The 22,175-nt window shown below is 38.0% G+C and overlaps 1 long non-coding RNA gene across 1 annotated transcript in view; it reads right to left on the bottom strand.

Moving 5' to 3' along the window:
• Positions 1-22,175, bottom strand: part of LOC147916049 (uncharacterized) — a 100,409-nt gene that overhangs the window by 75,842 nt on the left and 2,392 nt on the right. Inside the window, exon 2 of the long non-coding RNA XR_015553372.1 lies at positions 14,459-14,526. This is a non-coding gene — a long non-coding RNA (uncharacterized LOC147916049). The remainder of the gene's footprint in view (positions 1-14,458; positions 14,527-22,175) is intronic.

The raw sequence follows: 22,175 nt of genomic DNA, 5'->3' as shown, positions 1-22,175 counted from the left end.
AATTTCAGCACCTACTGATAGGTTGTGAACATTTACAAGTAAATGAAACAAATTAAATGACAAACTCCTACCAGTGTTGGAAACATAATGTTTTAGAGGCTGCTTTATTTATCAAATAAAAATAGAATACCAAGCAACTACTCAATTAACTTAGTTTTATGATTCTTTGAATCAACTTGGTTAAAAATTCCATTATATGTAGAAAGATATACTTTATATTTTTCACTAATTCAACCTATTTCTCAAATCTGTAAAGTCTTATGCCAGAGTCTCTGAGGATCACAGAGACTATATGTTTATATCTACATATCTGGATCTATGTCTATTACATTCCTCCTTTGAAGAAGTTTGTTTGGAAATGTTAACTGGGTGTTTTTCATTTACAATACTTTTTTTTGTCTATCCTTGGCTCCTCCAACCCATTTTAGCTAACACCTTGGTCATTACAAGGCTACTAGCACAGGGAAGGAATGATACAGCAACAAAAAGAGTTAATTTCAGGCACCATTTGAAAGAAAGGTTTCGAAAGCATGGCCTGTTTATATGAAAGGACTCAGCATGGTATGCAATTGCTATAGAGAGAGAAAAAGGCCCAATAAATAGGGGTCAGTTTCCTTCTTCTCAGCTGGGGAACTGAGAATAGGCTGTGAAGTGACAACTACGGGACTCTGATGGGGGTCTTTGAGTTGAGTTCCTCTCCTGTCCCCCATCTCCTGCTCCATCATCAGAAATTGCATCAAGAGAAGAGGGATCAGAATCTAGGTAGGTGCAGAAATGTGAAAGTGGAAAATAACCTTGTCCTCCTTCCTACTTGGAGATGGGAGAAGGGCAGCAGCAGCCTTGCAGAACTCTCTGAAAACCTGTGGCAGAGACACCAAGGGTGCTGAGTGTGGTGTCAAGGCATCGGGCGCCTGCGATGGCCCTACAAAATTCACTGGTATCCCAGAGTACACCTGGAAAGCAGGAATGTTTCCCGTGTCCTCAGGAAGGACATGCGTATTAGCAGAGAGTGGGGCAGCACACTTGGAGAGGCAACAGGATTATGATGAGGGATGTGCTGGCAAACGACTGTGTGGCCATAAGCCAGAATGCTTATCAGATCAAAGTAATCTCAGTGGGTGCTCACAAAGGCTAGAGAGGACAATGCCACTTATGAGGATGCCAGTGTGGACTAGATAACCAAGACCAGACATTTACCCCTTTATACTGTTATTATAAAGAAAAAAAACTCCAGAATTGCAGATCATTCCTAGGGCGGAAAGGGAATTTGATTGAGACAATCTCTACTAACTACATGAAACTTCTGCCATTGAGGGAAATAAGAAGCTCAAAATAAAGAGGAGCTTGAAAAGATGAGCAGCTGAAAAGTTGCATACCAAGGTTTTGGCCTGAAAATATTATACCTGTTCCAAATATATCCACTCTAAACAGAGTATAAGTTTGAACATAATAAAGTTCCTTAAGGATAGATGTCAAAGTTTAATAATAGTTCAAGAATAAAGCAGAAGATAAAGAATTAAGTAAAAGTTAAGACTTACCTTAAGAGATAACCTTTTGGGCAAAATTTTTATGGAGTTTGCTATACTAAAATGATTGGACTTTTATGCCATTAGAATAATGAGAAGCTACTGTCGGTTGTTGAATGTGGGGATGATTATTATATTTATAATGTATTAATATATATATCATATCATATTATATGTGTGATTTAGGTTAATTTTGCAAAAAATGTGAACTATGGATATGAGTGAGATTTAGAGATTAGAATGTCAATTGAGAGGTTGTAGCACTTGTCCATGCAGGAGATAATAAGGCAGTAAAGGTAAAATATGAGAGATAGATATCACAAAGATGGAATTAACAACATTGGATTTGACTGGTGATTAATTATGGGGAAAGAAAGTTGTCAAAAACAACTCAGATTTCAAAACCTAGGAGTACATGAGTAGGGTTAATGAAGGAGAGGTGTTGGCTGCTGGTTAACAGCATGATATTGAATGTTTTTAGTCTTAGGTGATGGAAGGATATGTAAGATGGCAGAACAGAAATACATCAATAGAGGAAACACCTAATAGCGATAATAGTTGAGGATAAGGAAGGAGCTAGGATTGCTGAATGAAGAGTATAGGAAAGAAACTTGTCTTTGTGTAGAGAGCAAGACAAGAGAGAAGAAAAAGCAGAGATGAGAAAATAGAGAGTTGGGAGGTCAGCAAAATATGAGAAAGCCAAGAAATCTAAGTAAATCAGCTCTCATGATTGTTGAGAAGTCAGACAGTCATATAGTTAATGTGACTCACTACTACTCTGTTGGTTCTTAGACAACATGGATACTACAGAAGCTTACAAGTCTCTTAAGAGCAAGTGCCAATGATGACAATGACTGATGGTCATGTTCCTGTGCATGTTCCTTCAGGATTTTCCGTGAAGACTAATGCTTTTTTTTGTTTGTTTTATTTATGTTTGTTTTAATTACAATCTCTATGCACAGTGTTTCATCCTGAAATTTTTATTTTCCAAGTGTTTTTCCATTTTGAAGAGACTAAATAAAAGTTCTGACTGAGCTGTACTTGTGGGAATTCCTAGCTCTTTTTATAGGAAGTTATTTTAGTCAAATGGAGTTGAGATTCAGATTTCCAGTTGGAGAGAATAACAGAAACATGCAAATTCAGGATGTAGCTATACAGCACCCACATGTTAGTGAAGAAGAAAAATTTTGAGTCATCTAGATATTAACTGTTAAACATCTGGATATTTTAAAGTGTTAAGATGGAAAAAAAATCCTATATATTAGCCAAATTTTTATTTAATTTAGTGAACTTCAGAGGGAAAAGACATACTCACCATGACAGAGATTGCTCTTTGCTCATCTAAATCAAAGCTTCCTTCTGCTACATGGACACACAGCAAGGCTTTCTCTTTCAAGTTCCTTTGCAGTTAGCTGTGGCCAGGAGCTTGAGTTGTAGCCAATGGAATGTCAGAAGTAATGTGTGACACCTCCAAGCCTGACCCCCTAAACTGTACTTTCCAGTCATGATGGCCCACGCTCTTTCTTCATTAGTCATTTGGATGGAAGGAACACTGGCCTCTTAGAAGTTAAAGATGGAAGATTCCCTATCAGCCCGATTCCTTAGAGAATTATGTGGACAGGAGCCCCTACCATGGAGCTGCTCAGGCTGGATAATAGAATTAAATTCCCATCGTGTTCAAGTCATTATGTGTGTTCAGGTTGATTTGTTAAGTAGCTTGTGTCACTTTTAATTCGGAGACCTTCTGTTTCTTTTAGCAGCATTTAGGAGCTTCCATCCCTTCTCTCCCTCTCTCCCTTCCTCCCTCCCTCCCCTCTGCTCATTTTCCCTCTCCTATAGTCCCCAGGCTGAGATCAAGAGGTAGGGATATTAGCTATTGTTCTTACTCCTTATTGCCAGACAGAGTCCTTCCTATTATTGACTCTTGTCACCTTGCAGACTTTCAGGCCATGACCCACATGCACCGAGGTGTTGACAACAAAATTTACAATCTTCCAAAGTGTCTTATCTGGGAGGATGTCCTTCAACACATCTGGCTTAAACAATTCTTGTCATCCTTCACTGCTACTTCATTTATACCCACTTCATTTATGTAAGCCACCTTCATATATGCATTTAATTCTTTGTCTTCACCTAGAAGTGCTTGGATATTTTAAAATCTGAAATTCTCTTCTTGGGCCACAGCTTCCTACTTCACTATCTACTTACTCTGTACACACGTTATGCTTTCATTCACCACATCACCATTTCAATGGCCTCTGCTTATTTTCTCTGCCTACAAGCTTTGTCTTGATACAGAATTCATTTAGCGTCTGGTATGCGGTATTTGCGTATTAGTATCTAGTATCTAGATCTCATAGTCAATCACTTCAGCCACTACTTTACCACTAGCAACCCTCTCATTCCCTTCAATGTCCACCACTACTGCCATGTTCATTGGGCAAATAGCTATTAAGCATTTACTGTGAGTCTGGAGCTCAGAGGAGAGGTCCAGAATGCAGTTATAAATGGAGGAGCGCTCAGCACTAGATGGCTTTTAAAGTCATGGGACTCGAAAAAGATACATAAGTGAGAATGTAACTAGAGAAAAGGGACCAGAACCAAGCCTAAAATAATTCTCAATGAAGGGCTAGCAAAAAAGAACGAGGAAGAGAGTCCAGTGAGGTGTAAAAGTAAATCCAGGAGCGTTTAATATTACTGAAGGCAAAATAGATGTATCACTTCAGGTTCTTTGATTGCAAGCAACAAAAAACAGATTAGGCTAACCTCAGGGAGACAAATTGATGGAACAAATATTTTGAAGAGCATAGAATTGAACAAAGACTGAAGAAAACTTTGAAAATATAGGTGATCTAGGTAATAGGGACATATTCATGGTCCTATGGATGTGTCTTTTAGAATTGAGCAAATCTACATATCTCTGGTCATTGTGTTATTCTGTTTAAAAGTTGTACACCCAAGGACTTGTTATTCCACAGCAAGAGTAGAAATGGACACCCACAAACCATATGTTTCAATAGCTAAAATTTATAAATCTAGCTAACATATTATTTTCTCCCAACTGGACAAACATATCTTCATGTGAAGAAATATGTGTAAAAATATGATTTTATTTAACTGAAATTTGGTGAGAAATGAAAGATGACTGAACCAAATTATTATTGAGAATGTTTGGATGAATAATGATATTAAGACACATGCAATTTATAAATTATTATATAGTTACTCATATAAATTATTTTTCTTGTTTTCATTTGAGAAAAATTACAATTAAATCATTATGATCATGATTCTCACATAATTTGAGATTTATTGCCAAATGAAATTTTTTTAAAAAATCTAACTTCAAACCATATAAAATTTAAAGTACATTTTCATCAAAATTATAAATTAGAGTATATGTAAAATTTGAAGAATTAAGATAATTTTTTCATATTTTTAAATGTCATCTTTCTTTGAAGTTATTCAAAATTATCTTCAAAGCATAAAAGGTAAAATGTAAATTATAAATAATACCAAAATATATTAAAACATTTAAATAAAACTAAACTTTATCCACTTTAAGACTAATTAAATCTTATTAAGTAATGTTGGTCAAAACAAAAGAACTTACAATTCTAGAATTCAAAATCCATCTGCCAATATGAGAATTTAGTATTACACTTTCCACTTGGAAAATATAGACCTGTATGCATCAAAATTTGAGTGATAGGGATTGTTGAAAGTCACAAGTGATTCTCAACTGCCTCATGCAAATACACAGACACACAAACAATGCCATGTTAATTAGTGTATGCTTCTAGAACCATGTACTGGAATACAAAGAGAAACAAGAAAATAAGCATTTAGCACTACTGGGAAATGATAGCTCATTGTCCGGATTCTGAAGCTGTGACTATTTCTACACCAGCAATGGCATAACCCACAGACCTTCATGACATTTAGACACTGTCATCTTTTGTTTTAAGGATGCAGGCCAAGTGACATGGGAAAGAGTTACCAGGAAGCCTGAATTATATTAGTCATCAGGGTGGATGTTGGGGTCACAGGTCCCCCTGGGTCAGTGCTGAGCACTGGATCCCGAGTGACAGAGATGCTCGTGTATTCTTTAAACAACAGAGCCCATGGTACTGAACTTCATGCCAGGATCTAAGAGTGGTCCTGGTTGGGTGATCCCCTAAAGTAAAATTAGAGTGTACTAATGAAATAAGGGGAATAAATGCAGGTCAAGCAAAGATACAAGAAGAAAGAATTGGTCAATACGTGAAATGGGGCTTAAATAATTTAAAAACTGGGTATAGAAGTATTCATTTGAACTTGGCAGATGAAAGTCACTCATGAATTTAGCAAGATCAGTTTCACTGAAGTGGTGATGAAAGAAATCCAACTGAAGTAAATTGAATTGTGAATGGGAATGGGTAGGGAGGAATAGAGACAGTGAGGCTTAACAAATCTCTTGAGAAATTGTGCAGTGAATGGTGAGTCAAGACATAGGACAGTCATGTAAGAAGAATATAGTGTATGAGCACAATTTTGTAAAATCAGAAGTACTAAAGTAATTTATTATGCTGAAGGAAATAATCTAGCATAAAGGGATAGAGTGATGATTCAGAAGATAATGAAGGTATTGAAGAACAAAGACATCAAAAAGAGGAGAGAGATGGAAGCCAGACAACAAATGGAAGGGTTGACCTTCAGTATCAGAGAGATGTGTGGCCAGAAGACCAGGTGAAAAACCTTGCAGAAATTAACAGAAGAATATTTAGAGAACTATGATTTGGTACATAATTAAGTCATCTAGATCCAAATACATTTAAAAAGCCCCCCTCCAAATTAGTTATGATTCCAGGATACTTTGGCCTAAGATTTTAAAAGAAGACACACTCAAGAAGGATAGAGGGGTCTCAAAAAGTATGCAACACAAAATCAGATGTCCATAATGGTGATGAACATATGACCTTCAAAATGGGAAAAGGAATTCACGAATAAGAAGATGAGAAGAATGGTACTCTTAACAGAAATGAGGATAATTTGGATTGGGTACCATCTTCTTCAAAAACCCTGAGTTACAAGTGATAATGAGAAATCTAAGTAGAAGTGCCTTTGGGCAATTGAGTCAGAATTTAAGGCTAGATACTGTAATCAGTAAATAGTCATAATCTCCTAATTCTTTCTAATTTAAAAAAATATATGCTTCTATTCTGAACATTTTATAGCAAAATAAAACATTTTTTTCTAAAAATAGATTCTTACATGATTTCTTAATTCTACATTAAAAACAATTCAATCTTGTTTTGTACTTTTTAATAGAAAAACATTTATAATATAAAAATGTACACTGGAGAGTAGATAATTAAATGCATATGTAATACATTTAGTTTATTAAAAGCATTTTTATTTGTCTGTCTTTAAAGCAATGTCTCTACTGCCTACGCAAAGTGGGTTTTAGTAAACTAGTCTAATACAGCAAAATTAAAGTTTTACATTATTCTGATAGGTTCCAAACCTTCTGGTTTATGGAGATGATCATGTCTTGCCTCCTAAATAAGCTAACATAATTTGCATCGCTTAAATTATCTCTGTGTAACTAGGAGATAAAATTTCAATCCACATCTAATTGATGAAGCTTAAATTATTATGTGTACTGTTGAGAGATTCAAACTTGTCTTTTAAAAATGTGTAACAAAAGAATTAAGGAAGAAAAGTAAAGGGAAGTGTCAAATACAAAAAAAAGATTATTCAAAATATATATCTGGAGGAAAGAGTCTGTGGAAGTAAATTGTCTAATATGGTGTTAGTCTAATTCCTCCCTACTGGAACACTACCACCATATTAAAGAGGGCAAAATAAAATATATCACATTTAAAATGCCTTCTTGAAATTTTTGAATACTAAACACTATAGATGAATGAGCGTTCAAGTTTCCTATTTATGGTTTAAACAGAATGTGCTAAAATGCTATTTTTTTTCCATTATGAAATTTTTGAGGGGCTGGCTTGGTGGCATAGTGGTTAATTTCATGTGCTCCACTTTGGTGGCCCAGGGTTCGTGGGTTTGGATCCCAGATATGGACCTTCACACTACTTCTCAAGCCATGCCGTGGCAGGCGTTCTACATATAAAATAGAGGAAGATGGGCACAGATGTTAGCTCAGGGCCAATCTTCCTCAGCAAAAAGATGAGGATTGACAACAGATGTTAGCTCGGGGCTAATCTTCCGCACCAAAAAAAAAAAAAAAGAAAGAAAGAAAGAAAGAGAAATTTTAAAGAATATTTTTGCCATTTTTGAAATAAATTTCATTTTTTAGAATAGTTTTTACATTTACAGAGAAATTGAGAAGGTAGAACAGAGAGAGGCCATTTACCCACACCCGGTTTCTCCTATTACTAACATGTTATATTAGCATGATACATTTATTACAATTAATGAACAAATATTGTTTCATTATTTTCAACTAAAGCCCATATTTTGTTCTGATTTCCTTAGTTTTCGCCTAATCTCCTGTTACTGTTCCGGGGTCCCAACCAGGAGCTCACGTTACATGTAGTCATCACGTCTCCTTAGACTCGTCTTGACGGTGGCAGTTTCTCAGACTTTTCTTATTTTTTGATGACCTCAACAGTTTTGATGAGAACTGGTCAGATTTTTTTAGAATGGCCCTCAATTGGAATTTGTCTGATTATTATTTTCATAATCAGACTAGGGTTACGTGTTTTGGGAAGGAAGAAGACAGGTAGTATTTGATTTTTATCACTTCACTTCAAGGGTACAACATGACTTACCACTGTTGATATTGACCTTAATCACCTGGATGAGACAGTGCTTGTCAGGTTTCCTGACTGTCCAGTTACTCTTTATTAACCTCTTTCCATCACGCACCCTTTGGAAGGAAGTCACTATGGGCAGCCCACATGTGAGGAATGAGGAGCTATGCTTCGCTTCCTTGAGGAGAGGTGTCTACACAAGTTATTTGGAATTCTTCTGCATGGGAGATTTGTCTCCTCTTCCCCATTTACTGATTTATTCAATCACTTATTATATCTGTGGACAAGTGGATATTTATTTTATACTTTGGGTTATAATCTAATACTATTTTAGTTATTTTGTTGATCAGATTATTCCGGCTTTCATGATTTGCCTCTTCCAGTTTGCTCCTATGTCCCTTTGACATGCCCCCTTCAATGTGGGTTTGTTTTTCTTTCCATTGAGCAATTCTGGACCTTCTGACATTCCAAGAAGTTCTACGATCCTCTTAGATTTTCCCGTCCAAGTCCTAGAATCAGCCGTTGCTCCAAGGGGCCCTGGCTCCTTTCATTAGAGAGTGGTATTAGAGACCCAGACCTGGGTGCTAGGTGTGCTCATTGTACTGGACCACCATCACTTCTAGTCATCTCAGCTCTCAGAGCAAGGAAATATATGTGTGTATACTAAGCCATATGTATACACACATCTATAAATATTTCTATATGTAGCCGAGTTGACTATATTGAGCTAAATATGAGTTCATATTGATGATGTCTTCAATTCTAACCCATTACCACACAGATCATTCGAGATTCCTCCCATTGTTGCCAGTGATAATTTAAAAAGGAAACAGAAAATATTCTTTCAAAAATATCTAAAAAACAATGGAGATAATGATTGAGCCAAAAAACTATTCCAAGTGCATGTGACATTGATACATTTATTCACCATCTATTAGCCTATTATATAGGCGAATCTTAGCCTAATTTACATATAGGCTAATATTGTATATGGATCTCTGTACACAAGGAAGCAATGTGGGTGACTTCATAGTGTAACTTAAAGTTTACCACTACCCTGGCTTTTTATAATTTCTGAAATCTCATTTGTTGAAAGACAACTTCTTTGGTTTTAAGCATTCTTTGTCTTTATGAGCTCTCTGTCAAAGTGAAAACAGACCTAAGAGGAATATCAGTGACTCTATTATAGTTTTATAAGGAAGTAGCGTTCAGAATTATCATGGTCTACTTTCACTGGCAGTTGGTAGTGGGCAAAGAATTAGGAATAGCAAAGAACTGACTTAATTTGGAGTGTAGGAAGAGTAAGGATATAGATGCAGAATAATGCCTTGTAATGTCATGCAGTTTCAGACATCCATGCCCAGAAGGCAGCATGAAGCCACTAGAAAGACCTTCGGGGCTTCCCTTGGGCAAAGGGAAGATTTCTTAATAAGGGTCTTGCAGCCTAAATGGCTTAATTTCTATCAGTGTTGGTGAAAAGGATAATTAGTTTAAAATCAATCAGTGTAGTATATTTATCTTACATGAATTAAACATTATTCAATGATTGAGAACATTAAGTTACTAAATCAAAAAATGTATAGCAAATTTTTATGATAAAATTGTTACAATTATTTATTAGTCTTCACAATCAATAAAAGATATAAATATTTTGGCTGCATAAATCAAATGAGCATAAGTTAATCTTTAAGCAGTCCCCATCTTATGAAAACACAGACGTTAAGGCCCCAGACAGGCTCATGATGTTCTAGGAAGAGGTTGCCTGCCTTTCCATCCTGGTCAGTGGGACATGGGAGTCACCTCCTGATGAAGGCAAGAGGAGAGAGGAAAGTGAAAGAACTAAATACAATGAGTGTTCCTGTCTTTGACAACAACCCATGAAAACTTTAAGGGAGAGTTAGAAGAAGTCAAAGTTGGCTCCAGGAAGAGAAAGCTGAAATTCAGCTTACTGATCTGTTTGAATTCATGAAAGAATTAATTCAAGGCAGTTGGCCTCCATCCACTACTTGAAGTGTGTATTCTAATTTCTCCCCTCGCCTCTGCCCTCCTCAGCTCACCTGCATACTCTGACGTTTCTCATCCTCCTAAACTACTTCTGAGTATTTTGGTAGACATTGATCACTTCTATGAATGAAGATGGAAGACAGGAAGAGAACACCACCACCAAAAAAACTGATTACTTTCCAATTTTTCCCATTCTCCATCTCATCTATATAACATGAAGGAAAACACAGAACTTTGTCTGGATTATCAGACAGCTTCGTTCCTCAGGTGTGACCAGAACCAAAAGCACAACCAAGTTAGAGAAGGCTGTCAGACAGCAGACAATTGAGAGCACAGGTTCTGGAAGACAGCACAAGCCTGGAAAAGTCAGATACTGCCAGCACAGACGAACTGAGGAGCAAGCTATGGCCAGGACCTCAGAGCGGTTTTGTTTATATGTGGTCCGCAGACAGCCTGCATCACAGTTACTTGAAGTGTTCAAGAAAATGCAGGTTCCTGAGCCACATACTGACTCCCTGAGTCAAAACTGTTGAAATCATAAATATAGGGAATTGATATTTTTAACAATGTGTTAAAGCTTGAAAATAATGGCTGGAGAGATTATAAAACTCAAAAATGCTTTTCCAGAAAATTGGAAGAGTCAAGAAAAGTTATGTAGGTACCGCAGATCGAAAAATGTGGTTATTTAGCTGCCATGGGCTAGGGTAAGAGATACTGGGCTGAGAAGCAGAGCACAGTGAGCCCTGGAGGGAAGGTCTTGCATCTTCTCCCTGCTCGGCTCCCGTCTGAGCAGAGATCGCCTCCACACTCAGGTATTAATTAGTGCCCTGAGGTGCCTAGAGACCTAAGGACAAGCCCTGCCCTCTCCTGAAACAGGGGCAGGAAAGCTAAAATCACCTCCTGCCTAGCTAACTGAACTCCTCTGCAATTTGAGGATTTAAGGAGGGAGAGAGAGAGGCAGGGAGGGAGAACGCAGACATGGGTTTTCAGGTAAATGCCTACCAGACCTGGATTTTGATTTTCTTCTACCCTCACCCAGACAGCCCTTTCGCACATGGAATTCATAGTTTCCTTTTCAGAGGAGCCTGCTACGAAAGAAAGACAACAAGGGATTTTAGTGATGGTTTTGGATGTAATACTCCTGAGAAGTATCGATTCTAGCAGACTCCTTCATTCAGGGTCTGCAGAGTCCTGGAGGATAGTACCGCTTTGCGAAGGCCACTGTCTTTGTTTACACCCCCAGCCCCAGGAAGGCCGACACTGACAAAAGTCCTCCTCATTTGATCAGCAGGCATCCTTTGATCCCAGCGTGTTTGCTTCCCCAGCGTCTTGCCATCCTTAGGCGGGCAGTCTGGAGTAGCCCCACACACAGTCTCTGTGGAATTCCGCCTTCCACCATGCTGCAGGGCCATGGCTGAGAGCCCATAGCTCCTACTTTCACATACTCTCTCTGGTTTTCATACATACCATTCATTCATTTACAAGTGAATTTCGCCTTTTCTTCCTAATTGATTCGTTGGCATAAAAACATGCTTTTTTTTTTTATTATTATTGTACCATGAATTGCGCTCACCATTACTCACTAATCTTTACTATTTACACTTGGCATTACTAATATGGCTATTATTGACTCCATATTGCAGGCTTCCATTAGTATAACTGTCATCATTATCTGCATGCCGTCTCATGTTCACACTAGGCAATTAGCCAGGTCATTGGACCAAGGTACACAGATAAAGTGATGAATTAAGTTTCCTAAGATATCTTTGACTGTCTACACTGGTGACAGAGTGGGTCCTATAGGACAGTAGCAGAACTGAGAGCAGTGAGGAGATTCCTTGTGTTCAGCTCATCACAGTTCGTGACTAACCTGCTGAGAGGGATGAAAGGTCCTAGCACATCTGCATCCCTGTTGACTGTTATGTGGATGTTATGTGCAGCCACATAAACTGGGAATGGAAAATCAGATGAAACAAATAGTCTGGCCTCATCTCATTCTGCAGTGCAAAGTAACGATGCTCTTACGAGGAATGACTGATCAGAGAGAGTGTCTGTAGTGGGGGGAGAGCTTCCATTTGCTGAACACTCACTATGAGCACAAATAACACCTTTATCAGGAAGCAGGAGAGGTGGAATTAGCTCTCGCAAGCCACAGAGCGGATCGCCAGAAGAAAGCCCATTTTAACCAAGGCCTGAGTCTCAGTCAAGCCCACCTTCTTTCCATGATGCTACAAGCCTAGCCAAAGGCAGCTGAATAACTGCTTGAGTCTGGAAAGATATGCCCAATTTTTCTGTTTCCTTAGTAAGATTCCTGTCATCTCCACTTTCAGGATAATTGTACTACCTTTCCAAGAATGGATCGCAAGGAAACTGCAAAATGTTCCCCGTGCCTTAAACCATATTGTTTATTTGGGGCAATACTTGCCTCGTTCTCAATTAATTTAAAGACTTTTCTGACATATGTCTCTAAGTTCCAAATGTTTTGGCCCCGGTGTTCTCCACCTTGAATGTTTCCATTTAAAGAATATCAGAGAGGCAGTCACAATAACATAATTATTAATTACTTTTAGTAAAATGGGAGTGATGACCTATATCTTAGGAGATGTGAGGGCAGACAGGTGTGGTGTTTTCAGGCAGTGGAAAAAAGCTTGCAAGGAACCCTTTCTATTTGCACGAATCAGACCTTTCCCAGGAAGAGGAGGTTTCTAGTTAATCCACTCACTGATCTGCTCAGTGACTTCCATATAAACAACAAAACCACCTTAGCTTTCTGTTTACAAGCAAGAGCCACCTGTGATCACTGGTTATTCATATCTGACCACCAGTTACATTAATCCACAGAGCTTAAGACAGGAAGGGAAGCGGGGAGTCAGGAGCCAGGATTTTGCAAATCGACTTAACATGAGAAGAACAAGGTTAATAAGAAGAAGAGGGAGAGGGGGAGAAGAGGGAACATCTTTGTCCCGGAGTCCTCTTCTCTTTTCTGTTCCATTTCAGTAAATAGAAGCACAACTTTCTCAGTAAATAGAAGAATTTCTGCATCACATCCTCCTTCTGCTCTTTTCCAGTCCATTTTTGGCCCCATAACATTTGCTGACTTTAGAAGATGAGTGTAAAACTTGGGTTCCTGAACTTTTGTTAATGGACATCCGGGTCCACCATGTTTTTGTTCTCTGCTAGTATCGTAAGATTCAGGTTTTGTGCAAAGTGAGCAGAATCACGTTTGGTTCTGTCTGCATCTTTGGAGAAGATATTCCTAGGAAGCAGACTGAGGCCAGTGAGACTCTGGGGTCTCCCCTGTCAATGCTGTGTGTTTCCCAGAACTATCTTTCTGGGGGAGTTTTGATGTGTTCCCAATAAAAAGCCTGCTTGTTATGTGTGAACATCAACTTCTCTGTACAAAATTCTAGAACTTCCCAGAGATCAGTGTATGATCATAGAAAGTACACTGAATTAAGTATACAGCACTGGACTCACTAACCAGCTGTGACACAGCTTCACCTAGTATAAGCTAATTTTTCTGGATACACACTATTTTTGAAAAATGAGGAAACTATGGCAGTGATATCTACCTTATGGGGTTGCTGTGCTTTTCAAATGAGGTAATATACACAAGAATGATCATACACTGCAAGGCACTACACAACTGTAAGGTGTGTGTGTGTATTCAATCAGTCATTCATTTAGCAGATACTAACTAAATATCTGCAGGTAATAGGCACTATAATAACTGCTGGTCTCTACCATTAAAGACCTTATGTCTTTGTCGAAAATAGTGGGACAAGAGAATAAAATTCCTCTTTACCCAGATTTCAAGAGATTTGTATGAGGTCTATCATTTAATCTTCCCTACCACCATCATCATGTTGGCCCTGATTTATTAAGCACTTACTATGTACACGTTTCCCCCACTATCAGAAAGTAGAGCATTCTTATGAAACCTTCCATAAGCAGAAATGGCGTAAAGCGAAGAGGTAATTACCACTAATTTATATGGGAAAATTTTTTGAATGTTTCCAGACCCAAAAAATAACCTACGAAATCATACCAAACAAAACGTAAAACCTAAAATAACACTAACATGTAGTAAAAGCAGGAGTGATGTGATAAATACACAGCCTATATAGAGTAGAAATAACGTATGTACACTGTGGTTTCACTTACCAGAATGGAGAAGAGAGTGAGCACCCTGGAAGGCTGAGAGGTGGTGGTGGTGAAGGTGTTATGCTGAGCTGTCAGAGGTTGGGGTGGTGGGAGGTACAGGAGCCAGGAGCATAGGAGAGAGAGGAAGAGGGTCATCTGTTAACATTTCATCTTCATCGTCGTCTGAATCCATCAGGGCAGGCAGGTCACTAAGGTCTACACCTTCTTCCATGTCTGCCTGCCTCCATGTCAAAGGTCAAGAATCGCTGTCTGATGTGGCTGATGTGGAAGGTTGGAAAAACAACAGTGTGCTTGACTGCTGAGCCTCTATAATGGCTCACTGCAAAACAAACCCTGAACGTTATTTTAGCTTTTCTCCTTTTTTCACAAAAGCAAAAATCCTCTTTGGATTTCTTTCAGTTAGTGAAAACAGGCACTAATGTAGATCTTTCCTAAAAGCGAAGTGACATAAAGCAAACTTTCGGATAGCAGGGGAAACCTGTACCAGGTGCTAAACTGTACACTTCCAGTTAGCTTATTCAATCCTGGCAAATGCAAGGGGTGCATAGCGTCCTTCTCACAGATTAGGAAACAGGCCTTTCTAGAGGGTGACTTGCTCACCCATAGGTCGTAATGGCAGATTCCAACTCAGATATGCCCCATTCTAAACCCATGCTCTCAACCACCAGCTAAAATGGGCATCACCCAATTTACAGATGACAAATTCGAGACCACAGAGATTAGGTAATGGTCTAAGGCTGTATAACATGAAACCAGACCAAATGTTGAACTTGATTTCATTTGCTTGCAAAGCCCTGTTCTTTCCACCGTGCCCTGGCTCAGCATCCAAGTGTCAAGACCCCAAGCCAGACTGAGCTGCAGAATGATAGCATTTCATTGTCAGAGGAATTATTTGAAACAGTTAAGCCTCAGAAAATGATTTCCTTTGAACCATTTTCTTTTTAAAGACTGTAAGAAATCTTATTTATAGTGTTTAATTTCACTTCTTATTTTATTAACACAACTGAGGTGGTATTTTTCCTTTTCTGCTATAACCTGCTGATTTTGTAGGCTGTATTATTTTATGTTGCATCTTTTAATTTTTTCTATTATTTCACACTGAGTGTTTTAATAGGCTTTTAGAAAATTTCCGTTTCTTTCTCAGAAAAAGATTTCTTTCTTGGAAAGGTTTTCTTTGGTGCATTTCCAGCAGAGGAATAGTCTCCCAAGCTATATCAAAGGTTGTTAGCTCTCTGTTCTCTCCTATAGGTCTATGGAGATGAGCTTTTAATATTTATTTCTAAGGGCTGTTTTCTCTGCTTATATCCTGCTGCTGCAATGAGCAGTTCAATAAACTTCTTAATGAAGGTGGTTGAAGCATTTCCTTTTGCTTTCATTTCTATTGCTTTTGAGATGACTGTGTGGTAAACAGTTTCTGTGCTTTTAAAACTTTTCTGTGAACTTGAAATGCCCTAATAAATAATTCTGAAATCATTAATTGGCATAAAGAATCACTGAGCTTAAAATTATAATGTTTTTAGCAAACAATCATGCTTTCAAGTTTATATTATCTCTAAAATAAATTCCCCAACTCAGTCTCCATAAGCCTTTTGTGATAAAGGCTATATCTGGCACTAAGGTTCATTATGTATTGTATTCCAGTGTAATATATAGCCTGTGACATTAAATCAGTACTTTTGCAAAAGAAAATTGTTAGAGGGAGAGAGGAAGATTTTCTAAAGTCCTGTGAGAGTCCTGTTACACTATTAGTTTTACTCCTGAATATTTATTATTTTTTATTAGATTCTCCAGTGAATTTCAAATAGGTTCAAGTACTTTTCAGAATGTAGGCTCTGAGAAAGTTGATACTATGCCTCATCTAGGGCCCTACATCAATTAATAGATGTTTACTGCATATCTAATACTCCAACTGAGTTAGCTAGTCCCTGCAAATAAATCGCCCACATTCAGGAGACAAATTTGTTATTCAAGAAACAAGAATAAAGTAACCTTCTTTTATTGTCAATGATACCCTACTGCCTTAAAAAATAAACAATTCACCTCCTCAAATGTAGGTAATTGTCTACCAGGTATGGAATATTCACTGGGAATGGTCAGGCCAGGCTATATCATTTACCTATTCATCCACTTATGTATCATAAATCTATCTACCATCTATCTATCTATCTATCTATCTATCTATCTATCTATCTATCTATCAATCAATCATCTATCTATCATCAGTGACTGGAAGGGAGGAGTTTATTCAATTGAGAAGTTGTTACTGCTATATAAACGTTATTTGAGCACATACAGCATATGATGGCTATACTACAAATCTTAAGAGATCCAAAACACATATATTTGTGTGTAAAAGATATGGTCTTTTCTCTTTAATTGCTTATGATCTACTCAAAATTAAAACCTGTATCTAACATGCCTGACAAGAGAACTGCACTAAAACAACTGCTAATAAATGAAAGATGATATGTTTTAGCACAAATGGAACAGGCAAGCACCAAGAACACAGAGACCAACCCTCAGAGGTGGAGTGGACATGGGGGTGGGAATAAACTTCTTCTGAGAGCCAGCCCTGTATTTGCTATCAGAGCTGGATTGGAGCGTGAGTCAGGGCTGCTGCTCTGCACAACCCTAAAAGGGCCCATGCTCTTGTCTTCTCTTTTCTGGCCAGTACCTCAAACTGGACACAAGAGGATGGAGCTTTGGCTAATCCTAGAATTCCCAGGCTTGACTCAGCTGGCAGGTTGGCTAGGCAGAGATGACCTTTTGTTCCTTTCTTAGTTGGCATTCCTGATATAGAGGGTAATACAGTCAAATAGGGGATGGGTCTTTGGTCAGGAATGAGGAAGAAATTGCTGGACACGCCCGTGAAGATTCATCTCCAATCCTAGAAAATTTAAAGTCTTCTGTGACTACCTTTCTCTTATCCCCCACTGTCAATTTGTCCCAGAGAGTGCCTCTGTAATCCCCCCACTTCTTTTATTAGAGTGGCTCAGCCCTGGGCTCAGTGCCCGCCATACCCTGGACCCCCATATGGCCATCTATTCTCCTCACTGCTGCCAGGAGCATCTACCTGAGTCCAGATTTGCACAAGTAATTATTCTGATTAGTGGTTCCTCATTGCACAGAGAATAGATGATTGTTAAGAGCAATGGTTTTTATTCAGACTCTCTGAGTCACGTAACCCTAATCTGATGACTAAATCTTTCCATTCCTCACCTGTAAAATGGAAACAATTCATTCACTCACTCACTTGGAAATATTTATTGAGATCCTACTATGGGGCAGGTGCTGCTCTAGACATGAGGATACTTCAATGAACTAGACAGGAAAACTCCCGCCCTCATGAAGCTTATGTTCTCCTGGGCTCCAAAGAGAATGGAGGCATGGCCCTGCCCTGGAGGATCTCAAAGCTCCTAGAGGGACAAACACCAAACAAGTCATTATCTAGGAAAATAGGAACATTTAAAATGCATAAAATCTCTTCCATCCTCAATATTTGCTATAAGAAGTTATGAATTATGCATGTAAATATGGTAAATAAGATGTACAAGAGAATCTAAATATGCTTAAATATCCCTAGTGAAACATCTCATCTCCTGAGAAATTGAGACTAACTAGTTCATAAAGTTGTTGAAAGTAATAAACGAGATACTCATGGAAAGTGCCCAGCACAGTCCTTGGCACACAGTAAGAATTCCTTAAATCTTTACCATGAGTAGGAGCACCTCTTCAACTGGGGTCCAGCTTCCCTTGTCAACCCCCTCCTCAGCTGTGCCCCCCACCTCAGCCCACACAAAAGCAACATCCCAGCCTGGCTGGCCCAGGGGCTACCCGGCGCTGCCTCTGCAACTTAGTCTGAAATGCCTTTCACATTCTGTTACTTATTTTACTTTTTCTCTCCTCTCATCAGCATGATCCTCAAACTTGGGAGGATTTTATTTGTGTGGGGGAAAACCCTTATAAGTAGCTTGTAAATCAGAAAATTAAAGCATTTTTATATTAGATGAAAGGGAATGGTTTAGAATTAGATTTTATTATATTTAAAGCTTTGACAATTCATGCTGCTGATGTATACAGAGGATGAAAATAGAAATGCCATTAGCCAAATCTGCCTAGACACCTGTTTTGTTTGCCTCAGAGAGCTTTACAATGTTGAATGCAGATGCCTTTATAGAGGGTAAGTGCTCTCCCATCAGCCAAGACCCCACTAGGCTCTTTCGTTTTACACCTAGAAGTTTGCATTCATTTAAATTACCTACATGCTCCCGGTGGTCATATAAGGTTGCCATCTCTGATATGGTTAGATAAATAATAACCTTGTCTTGGGCAACATATTTAGTTAAAGAGAACAGCACAATATCTGTTTTCTAATATTTATCCAACTCAAAACAGAAACCCAGAGAGTGTAATCTGGATTTGTTTAAATTTAGACTTGTCAGAAGTATTAGTAGATATTAGAAATATTAGTAGGTATGTCTAAACAGATGCCTAGTACTCTTACTGTCCATGACATGAAGAGGAATCCATACCAAACTTTAGACTTTGGTTAATTTATCTAAAGGAAAAGTGAATTCTAAGGATCAAGAAAGAAATACAGCTATAGCATAAAACACTGGATTCGTATCCTCATTGCAAATAACACTGTAAACCCTAAAAGCACTCCATAACATTTTGGATAATGATGAAAAACATATCTAAGTAAAAATGGAAATTTTTTTATAAACTGTCTTGTTTTACAATACACAATCTCTAAAGTTAACATAACTGAGAGAATTTTTTTGGCAGGGCTATTGTAGGCACCACGATAAAACTTCCTAGTGCTCTCAAATTATATGAGACATTTTACATCATTTATTGCAAAGGATGAAAATAATAACATTCCTGGAGGAAACTTTTTCTGCAATTTGAATTCAATAACACCAGAAACTTCTAGAAAGTGAGATCTAAAAAATTCCAAATTGGAATTTAAGTTCATGCTACTGAAAGGAAATTGGACCAGGTTTTGAATAGTTTATAATAGAATTACAATGAGATAAGTGTAGAAAGTGAAGTATTTAGAAACTTTATAACAATTTGGCATTGCTGTAACATTATATTGCATTTTATAAAAATATGAGTCTTCCATGGGCTGGAAATTTAAAAAATGAAAACAAAACTTGGCCCTTCTACACAGATAGCTTGAAAGTCCCTCTTTGAGAGGATAACAACCTATTAGCCCTGGTGTTATAAATTCCCTCAGAGCAGAGGGTTTGATCTCAGACAGACCTATGTTCAGTTCTGGTTCTGCATATACTGTCTGTGTGACCTAAGGAGGAGTATTTAACTGTCTAAACCTCAGTTGACCCTGTAAACTGAGGATGAAACTAGTACCTACTTTAAGTGTTTCTTTGGGTGAATAAAATGAGATAATGTTTGTAAAGACATCAGCCTATTTCCTGAGATATTTTTCAAAAAAAACCTGTTACTGTTAGAGAAAAATGCAATATTAAAACTGGAATTGTAGTTCCCTCCCAAGTATGTGAGAACTTTGGGGGGAAAAAAATAACTTAGTATCTTTTCAGAGGATTGATTATAATGATCTAACAGTTTCAGCTTGTATATGGATTTTAGCTCGTCTATCAAATGAATACCATACCTCCTAGCAGGAAAAACATAATGAAATCATCCTAATACAAACACTGTTCTGTGAGTAAATCAAATTTGTAATCTAGGGTTATTTTATATGTCAAATGCGAATCTTTTTCTTCTCTTTTTTCCTCTGCCACAAGAGATGAAAACATATATAAGCAGATCCCTTGTATTTTTCTTGCCCTTCTTGGTTGGATCGATATCCTCTGTGCCAATTTTTAAAGCAACTATCTTATGCTGCAATAGGTAATTTTCCATGTCCATTTTAAGTTTAATATTTCTCTCTAGACCCATCTGAATGTATGTTTTATAGTACCATTATCCAGTTGCCTTAGTGAGATGGATGTCTTTCCTTGGGCGATTGAAGCAAGGATAGCCCTTTGTATCATCTACGAGTCAAAACCCCAAATTCTGTGTGTATATGGCCAACTATGTTTCAAGAAACGGTTTCCTGAAGCCTCTTTAAAGCCCTTCTAACTAATGGAACATCTTTCTCCTGTGATGAGAAAAATAATAATAAACATTTGTAGTTTACTTTAAACATCCAATGTGCTTTTGTATACATTGTTTTGTTTACTCCTCACAACCCAGAGGAATGAGATGACCATTCTTCTTCCCAGCTTCTGAAAGAGCTCTACAAGCTCAGAGACAAGAGAAGCTGAGGTATTAGCATCCATGTATTAGATGTAGACATCCCTGGACCACAGAGCTGTCAAGGTGACAGCTGTTGGTCGCTTCTTTTATAATAGATCGCTTTCTGCTCAAAGATATTATGTCCCTCCAGGACACTAAGTCACAGGCACTTCTCTTAATTCTAGATTATATTTGATTACTGGATTTTCTTTTAATGAAGCATTTATAATCACTTCCTTTATAACATCAGTGTGCTCAGTTCCAGGAATAATAAGGATTCATTAAATTATCAAATGCCAGTAATAGTTTTATTTAAGCCAGAAATGCCATATACATATAAATACCCAGAAAGTATATTTTAAATGGTCAACAAGGCTGTTTTACCCAAGAAGATAAACAGGATATAGGCACAAAATAGAAATATGCTTTGCTTATGAAAGTTTTCTAGCTAACAAGATAGAAATGAGAAAGAAATGGTAGGTGATTGTTTATAGGAAGTTTGTCTAAAATTGAGCTATTTTGCAGTTTATCCAAAAACTTACACGTGATGTATTTTCCCCAAGGGGATAAAAACGAACAATTGGCAGAGTCAGGTGTGCCCCAAGTTTTCAGACTCCAGACTCAGTTTTCTTCCTACCCCTCTGCCGGGCAGCCAACGACGAGGCTATATTCATGACCTAACTCCCACATCTTGCCAGCACGTCACACGTGTAATCCAGGGCTGTCTACCTAGGATCACTGGTGTGTTGAACTATAGAATCTGAAAAGCTTAAGATTGTGTTTACTATGGTTGGGATTTAAGCCTGTCTGAATATGCCACTTTCTAGCCAAACAAACCAAACCCAAATCGAGGGAAACCTGCCAAGACAAACTTTCAAACTCCAAGTTTAAAAACATTGAAATTACCATCATGTAGCACTCCAATGTAAATGTTGTCACATTGGGCCAGACCATCAGCTTAGGAGAGGCCAGAACTGTGGGAGGAGTTGACGGAAAATTGTTCAGTGCCATTGACTAGTTCTTGTTGACAATGGCAGAGAACACTACGTGCCTGCCCCAGTGTTCCTTCTCGCCTTCCTCCTTCAACAAAACCCTGAATTTAGCTAGACACATCGTTTCCCACCCAAGAGACTATAATTCCCAGTGGCCTTCTTCCATATTAACTCCCACTGCTTTGATCCAGATCCCATCACTTCTGGACTAAACTGATTCAACAAACGTCAACTATTTTCCCTGCCTCTTGTCTTGCTTGTCTACATAGTGTTTTTCACATCGCTGAGGGTGCTCTTTATAAAATCCAAATCCAACCATATTCTTCCTCTGCTCAAATGCTTTAATGCTCTGTATGATTTAGAATACTAAAAGGCTAACTCCTTAGCTTGGCACACGAGATCTTAAAATATCTGAGGTTGGCCATCTTTCCAGCCCCATCCTTTGCCATTTTTTCCCAATG

The sequence above is a fragment of the Ceratotherium simum genome, chromosome 10 (assembly GCF_057802395.1).
Source record: "Ceratotherium simum simum isolate JZ-2026a chromosome 10, ASM5780239v1, whole genome shotgun sequence".
Classification (NCBI taxonomy): domain Eukaryota; kingdom Metazoa; phylum Chordata; class Mammalia; order Perissodactyla; family Rhinocerotidae; genus Ceratotherium; species Ceratotherium simum.
Note: the sequence above shows the minus strand (reverse complement) of the source record. Positions and strands in the feature narration are given on the sequence as shown.